The sequence below is a fragment of the Pseudopipra pipra genome, chromosome 6 (assembly GCF_036250125.1).
Source record: "Pseudopipra pipra isolate bDixPip1 chromosome 6, bDixPip1.hap1, whole genome shotgun sequence".
Taxonomy (NCBI): domain Eukaryota; kingdom Metazoa; phylum Chordata; class Aves; order Passeriformes; family Pipridae; genus Pseudopipra; species Pseudopipra pipra.
In genome coordinates this window covers 47,745,259-47,768,052 of record NC_087554.1, presented here as the reverse complement: position 1 = coordinate 47,768,052, position 22,794 = coordinate 47,745,259, and the positions used below count along the sequence as shown (strand labels likewise).

Here is a 22,794-nt window from a genome sequence, read left to right as displayed (position 1 = left end):
GGTGGAGCTCACAGTCCATCTCCAGTGAGGGTTCAAGCCAGCACTCTGTGGCAAGAGTTTCCTAAAAACTTTTCTTACTTGGTGAATTAATTTCAGCTCCCAATCTGACAGGCTCAGCCTCTCAAGGGTTTCTTAAATTTAATAGATAAGTATAGGAATAATTGGCAGAGCTGATCTTGCTGGTGAATGCTGCTGTCTGAATCATTTGCAGATTCTCATGAACATCAACAGATAGCTGCTGCAGAGAAGGAGGGACAGCTTAATTCATTTTCCCTGCTCCAGAGAAGCCTGTCGTAGCCATGCTATAATTCAGCAGTTTCTAGGCTATTTCTGTTGGCTGAAGGATGTTGCAGAGGTTGGAATGAAACCCAGCTGGGGGGAAAATTTTGCATTTCACCTGAATCTCCCCTGGTAGCTGTTCCTCTTTGCTAGTCAGTGTGAGTCTGAAATCTCCACCATCCTGACTGGGGCTTGGGAGCAAGGTAGCTGTGCTCTGATCTACATGGGAGTGTGTTAGATCTGCATGGATCACGGTTACTTGATGCTGAGGCTGCCTGGAGGCTAAAGCTGCTATATCTCCCTCTCTTTCCTCAGTCAGCCTGCAGATGAGGGAGGGGACAGGGAAGAACCAGGCAGGCATGGGTCTGCAGTGGAAAGAAGAGTCAGTACATGAAGGCATCTAGGAGGAGTCCATGAAGACTCCTAAGAATAACATTTGATTCCCTTTGGGAAGCTGGGGATTACTGGAAGTGTAGATGAGGAAAAACATGTCTGGGAAAAAAAGATGGTTTTGCTGGAATTCCTTCTGTTGGTTTAGAATATTTTGTTTTGGAAAAGGCACTTTCCTCTGGGCTTTGACTGAAACTAAAGGAAATGCATGAAGAAGGTTAATCTATTTACTGAACTTTACCAGCTGTGCTGGTTGAATGTTGAGGCCTTATGGTCTTTCATGATGGGGCATGAGGCCATTGAAGTCCCAGCTGCTGCCCTGCTGAAAGGCTGAGAGAGCTTGTTCCTCACTAACTTCTTATGGCCTTTATCAGCCAGTCTTAAACCTCGATTTCAGATTGTGATAGCAAGAGTGAAATGCTACTTGTGAAAACAATTAGTAAAAATTTAAACCAAACTGATACCACAGACCATATGCAGATTTTCCCATCCTTAGGTTAGGCAGATTCATCACTCTTGAATTTAATTTGCAATTCGTTTTATTTCTGACATGATAAAATTCTACTTCTTAACTTTAAATAAGACTTGTTTCTATATATGTGTATTTTACGTGTATATAAAATATATACATAAAGTATATGTATTTATGAATATAAATTAATACATACATATTATAAGTGCATATATATGAAAAAAATATGTAGCTGTTTCTCCAACATAGCTTACTGGCACACAGAATTATATACAGTGTATGGAAAGTGGATTTTTTGAAATGCTGCTGTCTCTTTGTTAAGTATTCAAAGAACATTGTAATTATTTCTGTCAATATATTTTAAATGCTCTGTGGAAAAAGTTGCAAACATTTTTGTTAGAACATGTATTTGTTTGTAACCTGTTCAATACATCATCTGTTCGTATGCCAGCTGGCTTCCTTTCAAAAATGTACTGTTGAAAAAATATATATTTTTTCTTTTTTATTGTTGTGATGTATTTTTATGCTGTTGTCACCCTTTAATAGAGATATGACTCCTCCATAATATCTTCTGGAAATATCTGGGAAATATAAGAATATCCTTTTTCTGCATTCCTTTTTCTGCATATATTGTCAAAATTGAGCTTAGCTTCAGTTTGGGCATGCAAGTGATTTTTTTCTCCCACTTCAAAGTAAAATAGCGGTGCTTGCCAGTGGTTACATCAACATGGCAGTGTTCATTTTGTCTGGAAGGTACTAAGCTGTGATGTCTTCACGTCCGAAACTGTGGCTCTGAAACTGGTTTGGGTCCTGGGGATGGACTGTCGGGCAGATGGAGTCAGTGGCTGACCACGGCTCGCAGAGTGAGCTTTGGGTCGAGGAGGTGCCTCCAAGCACCATGTGCTTCCTGCCTTCTCTATTTCTTCACAACCTGTGGTTGTGATTCTTCATCTGATCATGCTGAAGGCTGCTTGCACCTCGCTTGAGGTTTTGAACATTACAGGACGTGTGTTATTTTCAGTATTTGTGTTTAAACACAGAGCTGCAAGTTGGGAGGGAAGAGTAATTTTACAGTATAACCCATCTCTGTGTGTGAACATCACCTCAAAGGAAGTCAAGGATTGTGTCAATGAAGCTGAACCTTTCTCCTGGTTGGTGGCAGCTGCAGCTCCTGCAGGCTGCCTTCCTGCCTGTGTAGCCCCTTCCTGCTGGGGCATGAGCAACCGCATGGCAGGGCTGCGCAAGTCCTGCTTCTGGTGAAGCCTAAATCAAAGTTAGAATCTGTAAGAAATCTCTGCTTGTTCCCCAGCCTCTAGGCCCAGGTGAATAGTTGCTTTGTCCACTCAGTTTTGGTTTTTATCTTTTCTGTTTCTTTTCTGAGAGCAAGGGTGGTACATTTTTTTTAGCGGAAGTGGGGGCTCTCCAGCTCCAGAGGTTATTTGGCTGGTAGATTTTTCCCTTTTTCTGGTTTTCCCTGATCACTTAAAAAGTGAAGCTGGCACCTCTTGGAAAACATCTTTTCTGTGTTAAAAAGACTTAGCTGTGCTTTCATGCTTGTGTCCTTCACAGTTCTTCAGAGCAACCTCTGAACAGGGATGAGACACTCATCTCTGTGCTGGGCTCAGGCAAGTCTTCATCCCAAGCTCTCCTTGGACTCTGCTGTGGTCTCAAAGGGGAGGCTGTGGTGTTTACAGATGCATTTAAAAGCAACTAATTTTTTTGTTGGCTATCCTCCTTAAATCTGGGAGAAAACCGAAGTAGCTTGAGACAGCTAAAACTGCCCATCTGTAGATAGCGTGGCAGGGGCTGTGGGTAGGATATCTTCGGCCCCTGCCGGCCGGACTGCGTCATCCTGCCCCAGCGAGCAACCTGAGGGAGAAGAGAAACCCGAGATGCATGACATGTAAATACTCCATAAATACTAGGAATTTGGCAAGGAGGCAGCAGTGGCTTCCTCTCTCCCTGAAGATACCACCATATGCCCAGAGATGAATCCAGTTATTTCAGCAGTGTTGGCAAAACTAAATTTTGACTCCCTGCTGCTCCCAGGCTGGCACGAGCACTGGTCTTGTCTTTTCAGGGCCAGGGGGCTGCAGGGTGAGGAGGGGACCAAGGAGAGCAGGGAAAACAGCATCATGGTGATGGCAGGCAAGGTGGTGCAAAAGGCAGCTTGCTTGGGCAGAGAGCATCCCTTGGGCAGTGCATCCTCATGCAGACTCTCCCTCTGACCTGGTTTAGGGGTGCAGGATTGAGGCCTATGCAAGGGGTGAGCTCTGGAGGCAGGACACATGCCTGGGTGCCTCCTGCTCATGCCCTGTGCTGCCTCCTTTGGGTTTTGAGATCTGATGGGATTGTACCACAATATGGGATAGCTGCAGGCAAATCACTGTTATGACAGATATATTACTGCAATAAAATTATAAATTTATGGCAGTCAGAGATCTAGGCATGTGCTCGTAATTTTTCCCTGTTTCTGTGTATGGTCTGGTCAGGTGGCACGTGAACTCGGCTGATCTGTAGCAGAAAGAGATGAAGCTGGGTGCGCTGCCCCTTCCTGCTCAGTGCCTTGGGCCCTGGCTTTCTGCCCTGGAGCGTGGCACTGCGCATGGTGCGGGGGTGCCAAAACACAACGGGGGCTTTTGTGTGGGTTTGGACAGTAGGAAACAACCCACTGCTGCAGCACCTCCTGTGAAGAAAGATCTTATTTATCAAACCTCAGGCTCCTGCTCATCAGTGGCAGCACTTTTCTAGCCCTGTTACTGCTGCAAATGGAAGGTGCAAGGTGGGTTTTCAATCTGGGTTTTTTTTGTGTGCGTGTGTGTGGTTTTTATTTGCTTGTTTTGTTTTTTGGGATTTTTTTGTGGGTTTTTTTTTGGGGGGGGGAGTTGTTTCTTTGTTTTTGGTTTCTTTTTGTGTTGTCTTTTTTTGTTTCTTTTATTCTTTTTTTTTTAAATTTTGCCCTCTATGAGGGGAGGAGATACTTCAGTGTATGGAAATGTCAGGGTCAAAAATTCACATCCAGCTCCTGGCTCCACTCTTCTGTACATAACCCTTCTCTCTCCACACCATCTGTCTCTTGAAATTAATGCTTTAATACCCTCTGCAGGGTAGCACTGCTATTTATTTATTCCAATGTTTAAGTTCCTTTTTGACTTTTGGGATTAAGATGAAGTGCCCAGGCATCCTCGTGGACTGTGAAAATCCTAAGAAGGAATGTCACAGGCTCTTGAAAAGGGGGAAATGTGTGAAATGCTGGTTTAACCTGTGTTTTTCTGGACTTGCTTTCCTAGCTGTGGCTTGCAGGGCAGAGGAGGGGACCAAGGGCCTAGTCCCTGTGGTGTGACCCAAAGCAGAGGCACGTTTGGTGTGCAATGCCCCAGGGTCCTGATGGATACCACCTTGCTGCTCCTCTGCTCCTTGAAGCCTTTCCTGCCTGCTGCTCTCTGCAGTCCAAGCACAGTCTCCCTGGAATAGCCTTGGAACTGCTAGTCTTCTGACTTACACAGCTTTTTTTTCCTTTAGAGGTAACCAGAGCCTGAGACTACCCCACAGCAGTACTTCTTTAACAGAAGGAAAATGAGAAGTATCATAACCCAGTTAGCAACCCTACATTTCTCATCTTGATCTGCCACAGGGAGCATCTCCTGGGTTGGGCTCAGGGTTGTTTGGATCCTGCCTGAACCTGCATTGCATCCTGGGAAGCCTTTTCCTTTCTACGGCCTTTCTTTGTTAAATTCTGTTTTCTGTCTATGCCTGGGGGGGTGTTGTTTGGGTTCTTTTTGTTTCCACTTTAGCGTGTGATACAGCATTAATGCATGTTTTGTTCTGCTGATGGTTGCTGCATCCCAGAAACCTCCTGGAGTTTCCAGCTGATACCACCAGTGTGTCTCATCCTAAATCCATGGCTGTGCTCTTCCTACCAGCCACCACCCTCCTTTGCCTGCTGAAGTCTTCCCTTGGCCATGCTAGCCCATGGTGGAGATCATGCTTATCTGGAGACAGTGTGCTCATTAGCCAGTAATTGTCACATTAATTGCTTTGTGATAACTGCATGGTATCAAGCAGGGTTCACACAGACAGATTCCCCCACTTACCCCACCCGTTTAGCTGTCCTGGCCCCCTGTGGGTGCCCACCTCCTGCTGGCAATTTGCATACCCTAGAGATGGTGCTTTCTTTCCTGTGTGTCCGGATAGAATATATCCTTTTTACTTTGCATCCTGGAGCCTTTAATTACTCTCAACAAGTCCCTTTCACACTTTGAAAATCTTGTAGCAATTTCAGTTTGAATTGCTTTCTCTGAGGCTTTGGTTTAGATGAGTGCACCTGCTCTGGGGTTCCAGAGGTAATTGGGCTGTAATAGTTATGATCCTTTAAATGCACTTAAGGTACCATGAGCTTTAAGAACTGATAAAGATGCAATCTGGCATCTGGGCACCAGTTTTGTCTTGTCTCTGAGCTGAGCATTTTGGTTTAAATTGTATTGTTTTGCCATTTGTGAAGATTACAAATATTCACAGGGTGTAGAACTTGGATTATTTAATCAAACGTTGCCCTGTGCTCATGTGCCCATCCCGCAGGTCTGGGTCCTGGGCTGATCCTCAGTTCCCACTCTGCCAAACCCCTGCTGAGCTCAGTGGGAGTTTTGCCAGAACAAGGCCCTAAAAAAGAAGTATGACTCATTTGAGCAGTTGTGCTCATTTGTGCACCAGTACAGTCTCAAGTTAAAAGGATATTAAATGAAAAATACTGAAGAACCTACTTGTCATGTCCTTGCCTAGAGCAAACCTTTATCCTGGGGCTGGTCCAGCAGGTTAAAGATGGCATTTCCTCTGGTTCATGTGTTAGGTAGGATTTTGTGTTGTGGATACCATCAGAGCTTCTGAAGCTCTCTGCTACCTTAATTCCCCTTTAAGGAGGTGGCGGAGAGGAAGAAAAGAGAGACATCTTTCAGGCAGCTACAGCAGCAAGAGACGTGCATCCTGTAGCCTGCTGCCACACTCAGAATACAAAATTTCCAAAATTACAAGTTGTGAGTGTGATAATGAACTGAAAGTAAATATGGTTCAGTTTGCTGTGAATCATTCTTGGGGGGTTTAATTGGACTCAGATGAGCTGGCATTGTTGCAGTATGAGAATAAAGTTGTTTCACAACTTGCCCACAAAGAGGCTTCCCAGCATGGCTTGAGGAAGGTCTCTGGGTGGGGAAGGAACCAGAAGCCCCCACAAGCCCCCAACATCTGGGAATTTATCTGCCAGTACCAAAGGCTGTCTGTGCTCTTTGAATTGCCCTCAAATGAACATTGTGAGTTAAGGTGGTCACCGTGAGATGGAAGGCTTTGCTTCACCCTCTAAGCTCTTCTTGCAGGGAAAAGGGGCCATGAAATAAAGGTAACTGCTATAATGAGATGTTACAGTAAACAAAAATAAGCATTTTTGTGCCCTTCCTTCCAGCAGGAATTTAAAATCCTAGAGCAGAACCACCTGCTCAGAATGGCTCAGACAATGTGCTACATCCAGGCAAGGATAATACTTCCCTTAGGAAAGTGAATGTAGTGTGGCTTCATGGGAGGTAGAGGTCTGGAGTGATAGCCTAACTTGGTGTTTGACTTGTGCCACTTGACTACCTCTGGCACGTACAGAGGACTTGAATATAGGAACCATCCTGTCCTGTGGTAGGGAGACACTGAAATTGTGTATTGCCCTCTTTAGAGCCCTGATTGTGATTATGGGATGAGGTCCTTAACCTGCTGCAAAGAGATTTATATAAGCGATTCTCATTAATGCCAGTGGGAATTACTCAGAGCTATACAAGTGCATCACAGTAAGAAATGTGCCTTGGCAGTTCACTATTAATATTTGAAGACAGTGCAGGCAAAGTCTCCTTCTCTGAGTCAAGTGGGCAAAAACTAGTGGAGTTTTTTTCTGAAAAAAATTCTGGTATTTTAGTCTTCTGAGAGGTTATAGAAAGGTGAACCATTCATACATACAGGTTTATATTGTAACTGTAGATACATGTTTATGGTTATAACTGCAGATATTTAGCTACTGTCTGCTGGTTACTGACAGACAAGAGCCCACCTCTGTTTTTCGAAGCTGCTGACCATCTCTGCTCAGTGCCACGCCTTTGGTCCTATCTGTTGCTTACCATGGGACAAGAAAGGTTGGTCCCATTCTGCTTGCAGTTACATACTGTACTGAAACAAGATGAGGAAACTGCAGGTAGCAGAAGAAAGGCATAAGTAAAATCAGAATTTGTGATTTTAGTGTAGTGAAATATCTCAAAGACCTTACTTTGTTTGAAGTGACCACTGAAGTGAGTAGAAAGGACTGTGTGTTTATATGAGGTACAGAGGCAGACATTGACCTCTACTTGATATTTCTGTGTTAGTTGTTATTCCTCTATTTGGTGTGTATCAGTAGCAAGCTTTCAAGTTGGTTTTTTCAAATTTTGGCTTTCTGGGTTTTTTTTGACTAGAGTTGGCATGGAGTTTCAGTCTTAAAATCTGAGTTCCAGCAGCAAGTGTTATTTTAGGTTTGGGTCCTGTCCTGCAATTTACCAAGTACAGCCATGCAGCCTTCATCTCCAGTTCACCTCCCTTTCATGAACAGCAGGGCTTGGACTCCATCTGTTAGCAGTGTGTTCCTGCAGTGCTTACCTAGTCCCTGTAAAAACTGTGGCTAATGGTTGCCATGCTGTTTCAACTAATTTTCTTTATTATTTTTAGTATTATTTACATATTTTGTTATGGAAACCCATTCCACTTAAATGAGAGAAAGTAAAATTTACTATTCCTGGCAGATGTTGACAGCTTTGGAACAATGCAGGACATGCTGATTGCATCCATGCAATGCCACTGGCTTGGAAGAAGGTTCACCAAAGCAGAAGAGTCCTGCCTCTCACCCTGCAGATGATAAATGCCAGAGGTAACCTTTGTAACAGCACGTTGCAGGTGATGGTCTGACCGAAAGCCCAGGGGTCCCTGCTGACAAGGTCCTGAATCATGGCTACAAAAGTTGAATTTCATCAGTTTTTACATTCCCAGCAAATGAACTGCTGAGGTAGAAGTTGTTGCTGTGGATGGCTTGGTTCAAACCACCTTTAGGATTTTTTTTGAAAAGTCCAAGGTTTTGGAGATCATCAGCTGCTAGATATAACGCCGAGGATGGTTGTGTGTACCCTCAGGGTATACTCCCAACTTGAAAGCAGAGCATGGAATTAGAGGACAGCCACAGAGAAGGCACTTGCTGTCTTTCAGCTGAGCAGTGGCCAAATCCTGGCCCAGTGTTTATACTTCTTATGGCTTATACCTATTATACCTTCCTGTATGGCGGGAACTCTGATAGGGGGTTTGGTAGCACAATGGTATGTGCTGTTTTGATACTTCAACAGAGATAACAGAATGCCTAAATACACCCTGTTTGATGCTTAAATAAGAATTTCATCCTGCTTTGTCTGTAGACAACAGTGTTTATAACTTACTGTCCAAGGATTTGATCCTTTCTTTCACTTTTGGCATTCCAACTTGCAGTATTTTAACCATGTAGAAATTATGGAAAGGAAATAAAGAACAGTCACATAATAGTCATACAGAATAAAGTTAGCAGATAATTAGATGTTGGGAAACGTGAACCTAAGAAGGTCAAATTGCTTGCTCAATACTGATATTTAATTGGACATTAAAAAGTAGAAATTCTTGAATATTCACTGTTCTCCTGTTGTTAAAATCAATCAGACTAGCATTGATTCCCAAGTGAGGGTGCATGTCTCCCCTGCTCTGCTATGTGGCAACAGTTACACAGTATTTTACAAAAAATTCCCCAAACACCCTACCACTGTTACCATTTCTGCTGCTTTAGACTACAGGTAAAAACTACTACTACTGCTCCTCCTTAAAATGACTGAAGCTGAGGCTGGCTGTGGGATAGGTATGGCTGCAGGAGCCTGGCTGAAATGTGGTTCCCTCCTGAGTGCAGGCATGGGCTGGTGGTGGCAGCTGGGGACAGCTGTGAGCACCAGGGAGGGAACCCAGGCAAGGGCAGCTGGGTTGTTGGAAAGGAAAAAAGATATTTTTATTCCAGCAGCTAAAACCCTTTTGTATTTTGGTTTCTCTTAGCAGCTATTTATCCAAAACATTTGGGAGAAAAGCTGTCTCTTTATTAAATATTTAACACCCTTGCCTTCAGCTGTGGGCTGAGAAAGCTCCCAATCCACATGTGAGTCACCAAGAACTCCTCCAACAGAAGCGGAGGAATTCCAGATTGGAGATTGCTACAGAAAAAAAAGTTTGCTGCTTTGGAAAAAGTCCAGAGTGGTTCACATCTCTCACATATGATAAAACGCACACAGCAGTCAGTCTGTCGTGTATGTGGACAAGGAATCATAGAGTACCAGATTTGAAGTGGAGAAGCTCTTGATATTCTAGGGAGCATCATACCCTATATAATGCAGATGAGTAGTGCACCCAATAGCTCGTCTTTTATTAAATGCTGTCTGCATTCAGATCCTGATGTGTTGGAGGTGGCAAGATGTAGATCACTGCTTCCCTTAGTAGTTTGTTCCATTGGTAAATTAGTGCTGGTTTTAATTTTAATCAGCTTAGCTTTCAGCTCCAGCCCTCCACTGGCATGCATCTCTCTGCAAAGCAAGGAGATCCATGATGTGGAGGTGCCCTGCTCTCTCAAAATGACAGTCTGGGAATCACATTCAGAGAGCAGGAGTTCAGGCTTCTGCAAAAAGGGTGTATGGTAACAAATGGTGGGATAAGAATGAGCTGTGATAACAAAAAAGTTGATGGCTATCCTAGCACTGCTGGTGATGAGGACTGTAATGCACTGTGCTTACTTGTGCTGTGCAGGCATGGGACATGTAATCGACTCTGCTATTTATTTCTATTCAAGTGACAGGAACTGAATGAATAAAATAAACATTTTTTTCTCACTTTGGCCAGGTTATTTTATCAACAACCAAATGAATTTATCAACTGCAGAGATACGTGTCAGTCTATCCCTTAGCGAATTACAGAGCCATCTCCAGCAGTGGTATTATGGCTCTTTCCACTGTGAACCACTTAAAAAGTTTTGCTGGTGATGGGGGTTCCTCGTATAGCAAATGTGTACCTCCTGACAAGTGGTTTACTCCTCCCATTACTATTTGCGTGTACTTAAATGGGGTTCACAATATATAACAATATTTTCATTGGTTGAAAACTTTTAGTCTGTGACACAGGTAGTTTCTGTGCACTCTGAGATCTACAGGGAAAACGTAGACACTAAATACTTTTTTAGGCCATGTGCTCTGAGTACTTTAAAGCTACTTCTTGTAGCTTACGTGCCTGATTCTGATTTCAGAGTAATGCTTCTATATTGTCTTGTTCTAAGTTTATTCCTGATTTAAGACTATGAAAGGAAGATCCTTTTTTTCTGGCTGTTGAGTTTAGAAGTGCAAACCTTATAGCCTCATCACTTTAGCCCAGCATGGTGCTTATTGGAAGGTAAGGGGTGATGCCATTAGTGTGTGTTAATAAAATGTCCCCATTTGAGCAGTGCTGACTGGCCAACATATTCTGGCACGAGTCACTTGGCTCCCTTAGGCAGGACCTCTGCCTTGTGCAGGTGGGACCTGGACAGCTATCTTTTGTGTGTGTCTGGCTTTTGAGTAGGGAAGGTTAATGGATATGACTCTTTCTGTAGATGGCCTGTGCTGGGTCCCCCTATCTGGGAGGAGTGAATGAGGTTGCCAAAAGTCAATTTGAACATTGAAGACTGAAAGCAGTCAGATACCACTTTGACGGGCATTGTACTGGAGACAGGACAGTCAGGAGAGAGTTTGTACCAGCATCATGGAAAATGTTAAGACCCTTTTTAAACTCATTGACCAGATGTGCTGCCACACATACGTGGATGAACATGTGTATAAGGGCTCCTTATCGAGAGGAGCTGGTGTGGCCATCCACCTGTGCCTGAGCTGGCCCATCCAGCTGGCAACCCCGTTCTCTACTCACTGCTCAGATTGCCTAATACTGCAATCACCAGCTCTTTGATGAAAGGCGGGTTCATGTATCAGATTGTTGAGCATTAGGGATAGGAGATTAGATTTGCAGTGTAATCTTCCAGTAACATTCCTCTTGATCCGGAGACTGTGCTTTATAAAAAAGCTCTTTTCTCTCTGACATTGTGGAGGCCTGCTAAGGGACGACTGTCTCCTACCTTCATTTGGAAATGGTAAGGCTGCTACTGACCTGATGTTCATGAAGGTCACAGCTGCACCGGGCAAAATTAGTTCTGTGCAGGACAGTTAAGTAGATTGGATTTTCTCAGTTGTAGCTGATTTACTTTCATCTGAGTTCCTCTTGCAAAGCCATTTAAAGTCCATTCCCCTCTGCCCCCCACAGCCTGTTTATGGGAAAAGACTGGAAGGGGGAGATTCCTGCCTGGGCTCCAATTTTGCTTCAAGCCCTATTCTCATACCTTTCCAGGAAAGTGTCCGTACAGAGACTGAGGCAGGCTGTGTAGTCACTCTGGAGCCTCGGGCTGTATTTCATCCCATCATGATTGTTGTAGGGCCAGTAGGGATGGTCTTCCCCTTTGCCAGCTGACTATAGCTTTGCACTGTCTGCTTTGGATCCAGAACCCTGCTGGGACCCTTCTGCAGATTCCTAGTAACGTTGCTGCAAATGAGGCTGAGCCCCTTTCCAGTCCAGCTTTTTTTCATTCTGTGGCTAAACATCCCCGCCGATTTTGGAGCCTGATGAAACCAGATAATACAAAATGCATCAAAGCCCCTGTCTTCCAATCTGGAAAAAAGTCTTCTGCTGAAATCAGCTGAGTACCAGATTTGGCCAGCTAAGTCTGGCCACTAGGAAACCTGTCAGCTACCTGAGTGTGCTGGCAAAACATGACATGTGGTTGTGCATCGGAAGCCTGTTTATTGTGAGAGTAGTGAGACACAAGAGTGAGAGTGATTTCCACTCGGCCACATTTTACTTCAATGACTTTGCTAATGGGATGTAGTTATGGTGGGTCTTTGCTGCTCCATGTGGCAAAGCAAGCACTGATGGAAAAGACCTCTTGTTTCTAGGCATCCTCCTGTTTTCACTCCCTTTTGTTTTAAGTTGTGGTGAAACCTGAAGTCTGCAAAAATTGTTGTCTGGTGAGTTTGGGAAGAGATACTGGAGGTTGTGGCAGACAACTGACAGAGTGAGGGCTATGTGATACTGGTGATAGACTGTGTGATTCCAGTTCAGCTCTGCAGTGTGAATGGGGAAAACTCACAGGGGGATTTGCGTGAGGGCCTGGGCAGGGGTATGGGGTGTGTGAAGGGGATATTTCCTTTGCAAAGTCACCTGTATCAAAAACCTGTGCTATGTGGACTGTATGAAAAAAGCGAGTATAGCAATAATTAAAGAGAGCTGCTGTATAGTAGGTTCCCACCTCTCCAAAATTGTAGCTGATGCAGAGGTTAAAGGAGATGAGCCATAATTGCTCCCAGAGCTCTGTGTCTCTCCTCTCTGGATAGCAGAACAGTGCTGGCAGCACCACTGGGTCCTGAGGAGTAGGGTCCAGCCTGCTTGGGGGAACTGAGAGGGCTACAGAGAGCAAGTCCATCCCCCAGACCACTTGTGCCAAGCAGGTCTCCTTGACCTGGTCACACTGGTCATCTTTATTAACACAGAGCCTGTCTGACTGCTGGAATGTGGCACTCTGCAGACCGGCCTGCAACTGATGCTGGGATGTCCTAACGTAGAAACTATTGCAAAAAAGAAGCACTAAATCAAGATTTTTGTATTCCATTTTCTTTTCTAAAAGCTTTGGTCATTACCGTTGTCCTGTACTGCACTGAAACATGCAATGGCCCTCATTTGTCTTTGGCATTTTCTCTTGCTTCTTACTGGCATCTCCTTCGATGTTATGACAATATGTCCTCTACTGGACTAGAGGTATAACTATTGCTTTGGGATTGGCTTTTTAGTCAACATGCATTTGGGAAGGGTTTTAGCGACTGTCAAGTGGTCAGTGTGCAGCATGTGAATGTGCAATAGTTGGAAACATCAGCATCCTTTGTGTCTATGTTTCAGATTAGGTCTGAGGCATGAGGATTTTAGGTTTTCTATTCTGACAGTATTATATTAGTAACACGAAGTATTTGACAGTTCTCTTCTATTTACTCTTTTAATGTCAAAATGTGTCACATCTGGTATTAATTGTTGGAAAATTATGGCTCTAATTTAGCATTTTGATTGTCTGGGAAAATTGAAGAGAGTGTAACATAACAAATGAATGCCTATTAATCTTTAAAATTTGTCTGTTTACTGTCTGCTAAAATAGCCTGTTACACGGTGCTGTAAACAGTTTTTTTGAAATACTGGTATTCATGGAGAGGAATTACTACCTGGGAGGGCCATGGACAAAGCATTTCAGACTCTTTGAGGGAGGATGAGCCCGGAGAAGTCCTGGGGCCAGTGAAAGACACCCACCTGAGGCAGGGTCTCCTTCAGGGAGAAAGGAGGCTGCCATTTGTTAATAACCCTGTGGGAGTGGTATCTCCATTCCCACGTGCATGCCAGACTGCTCCCTGCTGTCCCAGGTGCCGGGCAGGAGGAGCAGCCCACCATGGACATGGCCTTTGCTCTTCTCCTTCCCTTCACCTGGAATTACCTTCATGTGGGTTTCTTAGTTCAGGGCACAGTTTGCCCCAAACAAATAAGCTTATTTGTCCACAGTAATTGTTTTAATAATTATTAATGAACATTAATTTCCAACCAGAGCTCTCCAAAAGCCCCGATTTTTTCAGACTTGTTGGCATGGGTTCATAGGCAAAAGAAGTCAGGTTGTTCTTCCTGGGGTTGCAAATGAAAAAGTTTGTCTCGCAGGGATTATGTGGATCAAACCCAAACCACAGATACACTTTGGCAAGGCACTGCCACTCTGTCCTGACAACCCCAGCTCTAACGAGACAGGTCTCCGCTGCCTTCTGACATGCGGGCAAAGCAAAGGAAGCTGGTGGCAGTACAGTGTTACATGGGTACTGTATGTGGGTGGTGACAGGCCCGATAGCTTTTCTATCAAAAGACACCCATGTGTTTGTGAAAATACATTTTTGGAGGATCAAATACCAGGTACCTATTTTAGTAGCAGAAAGCCCTGAAACATGCCAACTCTGGAATAAGCTGATTCTGAAAGCTGACATATTCTGTATGATTATTCCAATATACACCATCTGTCAGTAGCATATACAAATATTTATGTATTTTATTATAACTACTATGAGGTACTGAAACTCATAAATAATTTCATTTTCAGCAATCATTTTATTACTTTTCAATGGTTTGATAATGACATTTTGCTGTGCCTGCTCAGGCTCTGACACAAGGAACAGTGGCTATGCAAGCGACACTCTTCTCACAAAAAGCCTGTGGCTAGGGGGGATGCCTGAGCCCTTGCCCCCTCTGGATGTGCACTGATTCTCACTCACTTCATCTCGTTGGGCTTCAGACCGCGCTACACTTTCATTCAGCTCCATCCTGCCTTGTTAAGTGACTGCGCTTAGACTGGCAAATGATATAATATGACTAATTATGTTTAATGCAGATAATGTCTTATAATCAAAATAAAGAGTGGATTGCAAACAGATCCTTAAAGGGCACCAGGCATAGAATTGACACTGTATTTATTACCAATAACATCGCTGAAGTGCTAACAGCTGCTCAGCTCCAGCAAGTGCAGCCCCTTTGCAGAGTTTTCCAGAAGAAGGGCTAAGTGTATCAGAAGCACATTACTGCTGATAATAGTAATTAGTTCAGTAGAGCTCAAAATGTTTTGTAAAATATTATTATCCTGATTTTGCAACTCTGCAAACCATGGCACAGAGAAACAGCCTCCTTGGCTTGGAGGAGTCACTGCTGACTGTGGGGATGGCCCTGGCTCTGCTGCAGGGCTGCTGCTCTGCTCCTTGGACCATGTTGCTCTCTCCAGCTGAGTCTAGACGTGTAAGGGATGTTCCCTCTTTATCTCTGCCTTAATTTTCACCACCGTTAGCAAAGAGACTTCAGTAGATGGAGAAGTGCACTGATGTGAAAGTAGATTTGGGTGTTAGATTTTTGAAAAGCCATTGTTAAGCTGAAAAAGGAAACCACAAGCTGTAAAGGTTGATGAAGCTTCTCTGTAAGGGACTCTTATTTTGCTGTGTACATTTGTTTTGTCTTGCTTACTAAAGGGATAAAGTGCATTCTAGGTTTCAGAGAGAGATGGCTGATTAATCTGTCTGCCAGGTACATATGGAAATAAATTAGCAAATGGTGCATCTGGGATTAAACTACCGCAGAGATGATAAATTATTGCCATCTTCCATGGCTGTATTACTGAAGCTTCACTGGGTTCCCAGTACTCAGTTGCTTGCTATTCACACAATATCACCATAGCTGTGGGATGGAAAGCCTCTATATTTGAAGCAATTTTCTGTGATATGCTAGTTTGAGAACAGATCTGGCCAGGCCCTTAAGTATATGCTGTATACTTAGATTAAGTAAAAGCAAAGAGATTTGATTTGGTCCTTCTGTGCTGCATGAAATTCTGCTGGAATTCTCAGGAAAGGCAAAGGCAAGGACCTGCAAGAGGTTTTTCCACTATCTGCAGTGAACCTCCACCCTTTATCCCAAATAGCAGAGTTATATATGCTAGCACAATGTCGTGAGGCCCTGGAAGACAGCTTTCTCTGTCCTAAACCTCTCCCACACCTCCAGCTTGACCCAGATGTAGTTCCAGATTGCACAACTCCAGCTTATCTCTGAGATCAAGACTGAGATGAAACACCACGGGGGCAGGTGGTATTTGCATTGAATCCTGATAGATATTTCTCAGCTGTGTCACTGCTTCTGCTGCATTTTTCATGTCCGTTTAAACTGATGTACAGCTGATGGGCTGGCAGCCAGGACATGACAGCCATGATTATAACAGGACGTGCAAGTGGACGTGCAAGTGTAACAGGAGACGCGTGGTGTGCTGCTTCTCTGGAGGAAGAAAGGGTCATGCAGAAGTTCTCATCAAGGCTTCTGCTTGATAATACTTGGAGAGATTATGGCTGTGTCCACAGTACTTGTTGGAAGCTCTCTGTGGATTATCAAGACTGTAGTTTTCTTTCCCATCCACAAACCTGGGTTTCATTTCAAAAGAAACTGGGACAGCTGTGGAGATCGCGCAAAAAACAGTAGCTGTGCTGGTTAGGCCAGAAGAGGTTTCTTACCTGCACAAAGGTGATCTGTGATAACAGTGCAGAGTAACAGAAGTTCTTGTTCTGATTTCCTTATTTCCATGGGTCTTTATTTGAGCTCTAAACCTTGCTCTGGGGCTGCTCTTCTCTAGAAGGGAGTTGAGGGAATAGAGCAGCTCTGCAAATGGTCACAAAGAAGCTGAGGAGGGGGCAAGTGGGAGCAGTGTTGGATAGAGAGATAGATCAAAGATCAAGTTTTGCTTAACATGCCTTGTGTTTAAAAGCTTGTGTTTTAATTTGAGGGCATACTGGAAGAGTGGCTTGACTTTTCCTAGGGCAAGTCTGTGGCACGTAACAGCTATGGTGCAGAGGTGCCAGATCCTGCAGCACACCAGTGAGCTGTGGGGGTGGGGGCAGCAGTGCTGCAAAAGCTGCAGCTGGGCTTTTAACTGGGAGTTTGCAGATGGCAGGGAGAGCTAATGTCTCCAGGTCAACCTTCCTGGCCCTGCATGGGCCTGCCAGGTCTCTCAAAACCAGTCCTTGTGCAGTGACTGATCCTGCAGGCTGACTCTGGGGTGCAGGGTGGAGATGAGCAGGACAGGACGGTTGTAGAGCTGGGAGCTGCCGGGTACTGGTTGTGGCAATGGTTGAGTGGATGCGAGCCCATCACAGGGCACAGACAACCGTGGGATGGGTCTGCTGCACCTTCAGGTTGGGCTCGAGGGACATTACTGGGTGACTGTGCCCACTGGTTTTCTTCTCCAAGTCACTCATTGCGCTGTGGGTCAAGCACAATTAGGATGTTTGTGTCCGTGATTGAGTAACACTAACGAGAACAACGCAGTTCGGTACAAGATGCGTGGGTGGATGCTGAGCTGTAAGTCTGAGCTAGCAAGGATTCTGAGAGCTCTGTTCAATTAATCCAAACACAGAAGTATTTATAGAAATGGATTTATTTTCCAGTGACTTTATTTGCAAATTTTGGTTAACGACAACAGTTTGCTCCTAATATGATCATGTCAAGAAGCAAGTGGGACTTACTGTCATTCTTGGCCTCTCCCACAAAGTGTTTTGAGCACAATGCGGAGTGAGTCAAAGGAAGCACTGGCTGATGGATGAACAGATTGCAGCACAGTCATCTATTCTATTGCGCACTTCCAGGGAAACCCCTGCAAATTAGATGTGCAGTTTTTAAATGGACAGAGAAAACTAAAGAAATTATATTATGAATGAAAAATTAGATGGAAATGTCTACTGTCTCATAAACAATTCAGGAATAACTCCCTCTAAAACATTCTGGTTTATGCATGCATTTAATTTGTGCTCTGGGAGCAAAATAAAGTTGCTAAGATAAAACATTCTAATAATGATTTATGTAAATTTATTTGAACAAAGAAATGATGTAGTTGCCTATAGCAAATCGTTTGGAATGTGAAATGGTATTTATGAACTGCTTCTCTCTGTATGAATACAATAGAAGATAGGAGAAGCTACATAAACAAAACATAATTGTACATTCAAAATGGACTCTGATGCCATGTCTAGTAAGCAGGAAAGCCAGTTGAACAGATTGTTGAGTGTCTGATAAAATAATCTCTGGCTTGATTCTTCCTAGGCTATTTATAGCACATGTTTAATTTAAAATTTAGGTATGTGCTGCAGATGACCATAACAATCATACCAGGGCCATGTATGATAATACAAATTGTTTGCCTCACATCACAGTTATGCCAAAATCTCAAGTTGCTTTACAAGCAGAAAATCAGGCTCCGTATCCTCAAAATATGGCTGAAAATGGGAAAACAACTGTAGTCCCCAGCTGCTACAGGCATATGGGGCCAAATTTATCCCATCTGTTGAAGGTTGTGGAGTTCCGCCAGGGATGACTTTGATCCCGTATGTCTAGCAAAGTGGAACCAATATGTCAATATAAGACATCCTGCTACTTTTGATGTTCTCCCAATAAAACAACATCATTCAAAGTGGCGTGGATTTCCCAAGTGCCCAAGTCACAAACACAATCACAGAGGATATTTCAACAGTGCTCTGATTCTTGCTACGGTGATGTTAAAGCAGCAAACAACAATTGGCTTTTTCCTTGATGAGGGTTCAAGCCTAGGAGCTGCTGGTATAAGCCAGTGTGCGTCAGCCTGAGGCACGGAAACCAAGGGCCATTTGAAGCATTTTAGTAAAACACTGCAGGACAGAAAGCTGTTTTTGCACTCAGGTAATGCAAAGCATGTTTCACTTGAAAAGCTTTTTCCAAATCAGGAATGAGAATGCCATGTAGAAATAATAGGCTTATTTACTGTATTTGCTTTGGCATACCAAGACATCTCTAGATACCTGGTGATGGGCTGAGCCACAAAGTCTGCATTCAGGTCTATCATTTACAAGTTTAAGAGACATTTGAATCCCTTGCTTTGAACAGGGCTGATTTCCTAGTCACCAGCAGCTACTCTCCTGGGGACTAGAAGGATTCAAGTAAGATAGTGCTCTGTCACATGATTAGGGTTCAGAGGACGTTTTTGCAGTTTAGTTCCTTCTGGCTTATTCTGGGCTAGTACTAAGTGCCTAGAGTAGGCTATGTCTGCTGCTCAGGACTTCACCAGTGGCAACAGAATGGTCTTTCCAGCACCAAGCTGGTATATTAAAGGCAATAATGAACAGAAAGTGACTCTCTTTGGTCTCATGCTTGCAGACTGTTCTTTTGGGCCCTTTGTGTGTATCTGAATGAGACCAGGAAAATCATGTAAGTGCTGGCATGACAAACCTGCAAGGTAGACTCTCTGACCAAGATGGTGTTTATTTCCAGCAATGGACTCTATGAAAGGCAGATCTTGATAAACACTGTTCCTTAGCATAGCTGACAAAATTTTACATAAGATTATCCTGGGACATGAATGTAGAGTTTAAATGTAACTGCAGACATTTATAATCAAATTGCTTTGCCCCCATTCCATTTATAGTACCTTATAAAGAGGATTTTGAATGGCTGTGGACAGAGCCACTCCAGTCTCTGTCTAGAAAGCACGAAGGCACTATTATCCTGGAGTGAAGAGGTATAAAAGTACAGTGGACTCGCCCCACAAGCAGCAACTGGAAGAGCATCTATTTTGCTCTATTTATTCCTTTGTGACTACTCTCTTCTGCCTGGGGCTTTCTCATCTGCACACTCTGCATTACTTATGGACTGCCAGGCCAAATCTCCAAAGATATCTGAGAAAACCTGACAGGTTCAGTTTCAAATCTCAATCAATGCTGCATTTCCCTCCAAAACAGAATCAGTCCCTGGAAATTGGGGTGAAGCCATATGTGTCTTTTGTTTTGCTCTTCAGGATGCTCAGCAGATCACCAGGGAGATCACCAAATTATTTGCTGAGATGGCACATCTTCCTCCAGAAATATGCGGGACTTTGTTAATTTTAATAGCTCACCTATTAATGTGCTGGGTTATAGCTAACACTGTCTATTACAAGTAATGAGCTAAACTGGGACATCTCTGTCACTTGAGGGTGCTGCAACTGCAGAGGAGGGTTCCCTGAGAAGCTCTTGATCTGTCAGTGGCTACCATAGCTCTAACATCTTCAGCTGAGATAAAAGCATTGTTTGCTTAACAGGATTGAATTTTCCTCAAAGAAATAATTGAAACAATAGGAGAATCACCCAAACCTGCACTGAGCATTAGCAGATGAGCTGGTTTGAAATCGATCCATTTGGAAAGGAAATAATGTGCAGATTGGGCAAGGTAATGATGGTATCGGATGATAAAATGGACGCAGGGATAAAGAAAGCTTGTGAGGGATATAGTGTCACCTAAAAGCTTTGCAGAAGTGCTTTTATTACCCTGAATCAGCTTGGTTTTGCACTGACACTTAGCTGTTTGCGAAGAATTATACCTGCTTCTGAGATAAATACATCTGACAGTGAACTCTTAACCCCTCTTTCGCAGGCCTCCTCTGGGCAGTGGCCGTGGAGAACGAGATGCCTTCAATTTTTCCAAATAAAGAGTTAGAGAAAATGGGGTGCAAAACTATAGTACATAATTTACCAGTGAGCAGAACACTCCAGGAAAATTACAGTCATTATTGAATGTAATGAAACCTGACAAATTAGAGTTTCATAGGCCCTCCTTGAGATTAGCGTGATCCATTAAACATGCTCTCTGACTGCTAAATGGCATTGTCCCATTTCCCCTTAAGAACTTGAGAAATTCTGAGGTAACTCTGGCTAACAGCTGATTGAAAGCACCCAATCAAGAGCTCCTTAAAGTAAGAGGAGAAATTATACTGATTAACATTATTTCCAAGAAGGTAGTCTCTGAGTAGGCTGTAAATTGTGTTAGAAGCATTTGGGTATTGCAGGGAAGACTGAATTTGACACTGAAGTGGCCACAAAGTAATGTACGAAGTGGAGTGATCAAGGGAAGAACATTTTGTTGATTGTGGTGGGAAAATTGAATTACTCTCAGTTGCATAGCTGTTCAGAATATGTACATTAAAGTGAATGATACACAGCTCAAACGAAAAGCAAGCAAATACAAAGAGCAGCAAAAGCCCCTTTCACAAATCCTCCTTGCCTCATTATTTATATCTTAAAAGATTGTTTTCACAGGGAATAGCATGGCATGCTGGTCATGAATACCTTATCCATTATGCTAAGACATCCTAGTTATGCAAACTAAATCAATACAATAGTATTTTGCTTTTTCCTTAACTGATTGTAAATTAAAAGCAACCCTTAAATGACAGCCTGAGACCTGGTCACTGGCACTGACTGAGCTGACATGAGATAAATGGTGAAGGGTCTGTGTGATAGTTAGAATTCTGAATTTTACAACAAAGCCTTCAAACTGGGAGTCAGTGAGAGAGCATGGAAGTTGCCATTATTGGATAGAGTGTCTTTATCTTGTGGAAGAGGCTGCACATGGATATTCTCTAGTGCTTGGTCCTTCAGGGCACTAAGACCACCTTAGACAACTTTTATAGGCTTAAGTGAAGGAGATGTGAGCAGAGTAGTATTCCAGCACAGATGAGCCTCTCCCTTGGTAAATTGTCTCAAAATATGAATCCCACAACTAAAAATGTTGTATAGCACGTGTGCTGGAGTGATGCAGCTGCAATTTAGTTTTGTTTCTTCCATCTCTTGGTCAAACCCATCTCCCATCCCACGTCCCAGTTTGGGAGGTGCTGCACACTGCCAGGCACAGTCTGCAACGTCTTTCAGAAGCCTCCAAAACAATGATGCGTGACACTGAAACGCAATAAAAATTAAAACCTGGAATAATGGCAGGCATTAATAGATATTTCTCATATTTCTGAGGCAAAGATTTAAGTGAAATGCTAAATGTCAAATTAAAAGAGCCACATGACTACAATTTAATGCTAAGAGCTGTCTAATCTGGTAATGTCATCTCATTTCATGACATCCTTAATGACCAAAGCTGATCCAGAAGATTGATTTGTGGTATTTTTCCAGGATCACTTATTAAACTTAGCTCAGTTAGTGGTGCTTTGGATGGTGTTTCAGCCAGACCAGTGGGCACTGGTACAGTGTTAAAGTGCCATCATGGCATATAAAGAAGAATTGAAGGAAGAAGCTTTGAAAGGTTGGAAAGGAAAACAAGCATTTGAAATACAAATAAGATTCCCATAATCTTTCCTCTGCGTAGAAGGAGTCTGTCAGCATGGCTGATGTGGTGTGGAGCAGAACACAATGAATGTGGACATAGGCGTAGAGAAGTTAAGTTTATTCCCCCCTAGTCTAACTGCTTATAAGCATTTATGGTGCACATTCCTGTAATATCTGACCAATATTTGAAATTGTTGTTCAGGGCTGGCAGCTTGTGTCTGCTATCAAGAGCAGATCTCTAAGGAAGATCTCTGTTGGTTATGATGTAGCTTATACATAAAAATATTTACGGTAGCTGCTTACATCTGTCCTCTCCTAAAAGATAAAGCACTTGAGTGCAGGCTGAATGCCTGCTACCTTCTCATCTCCTGACATTCATTATAAACCAAGAAGCCAAGATTTTTAAAAGCTATTCAGATGTTTTGTGCTGTAACTTTCTCTAGTAGATATATTCCTATTGATTGCAGTGAAACACACAGAGTAGAACAGAACAGATCAATTGAAAAGTAAAGTTAAGACAGCAAGCACACTTCTTTTCCACTTACCATAATGGAAGCAGTTAGGGCTGGATCTGTCCCAGGTGTAATGCTGCTGAAGTCAATGGAGTTGTACCAGCGATGAATTTGGCTCCTAGTGTTTTGTTTTGACCTTTTCAGAAGGTTGCTCTGCAGGAGTGAAACTATTAAACACAGCCAGCGATACCTTAAGTCAAACTATAGAAAAGGTAAATCTAGTGTGCATAGCACCTCTTTCATTAAGGAAGAGGTCTGACTTTTATAGAGTGAGGGCAAAAGAATTGATTCCAGATAAGTGCTG

At 43.3% G+C, this 22,794-nt stretch overlaps 1 protein-coding gene across 2 annotated transcripts in view; it reads left to right on the top strand.

The window, feature by feature from the left end:
* The window catches only part of FOXN3 (forkhead box N3), a 208,150-nt gene that overhangs the window by 29,284 nt on the left and 156,072 nt on the right, over positions 1–22,794 (top strand). Inside the window, exon 2 of one of the 2 annotated variants that reach the window (XM_064658947.1) lies at positions 7,942–8,066. The exons of the other annotated variant lie outside the window; for it this stretch is intronic. The gene's annotated coding sequence lies outside the window, so the exon portion shown is untranslated. The remainder of the gene's footprint in view (positions 1–7,941; positions 8,067–22,794) is intronic. 2 annotated transcript variants of the gene reach the window in all.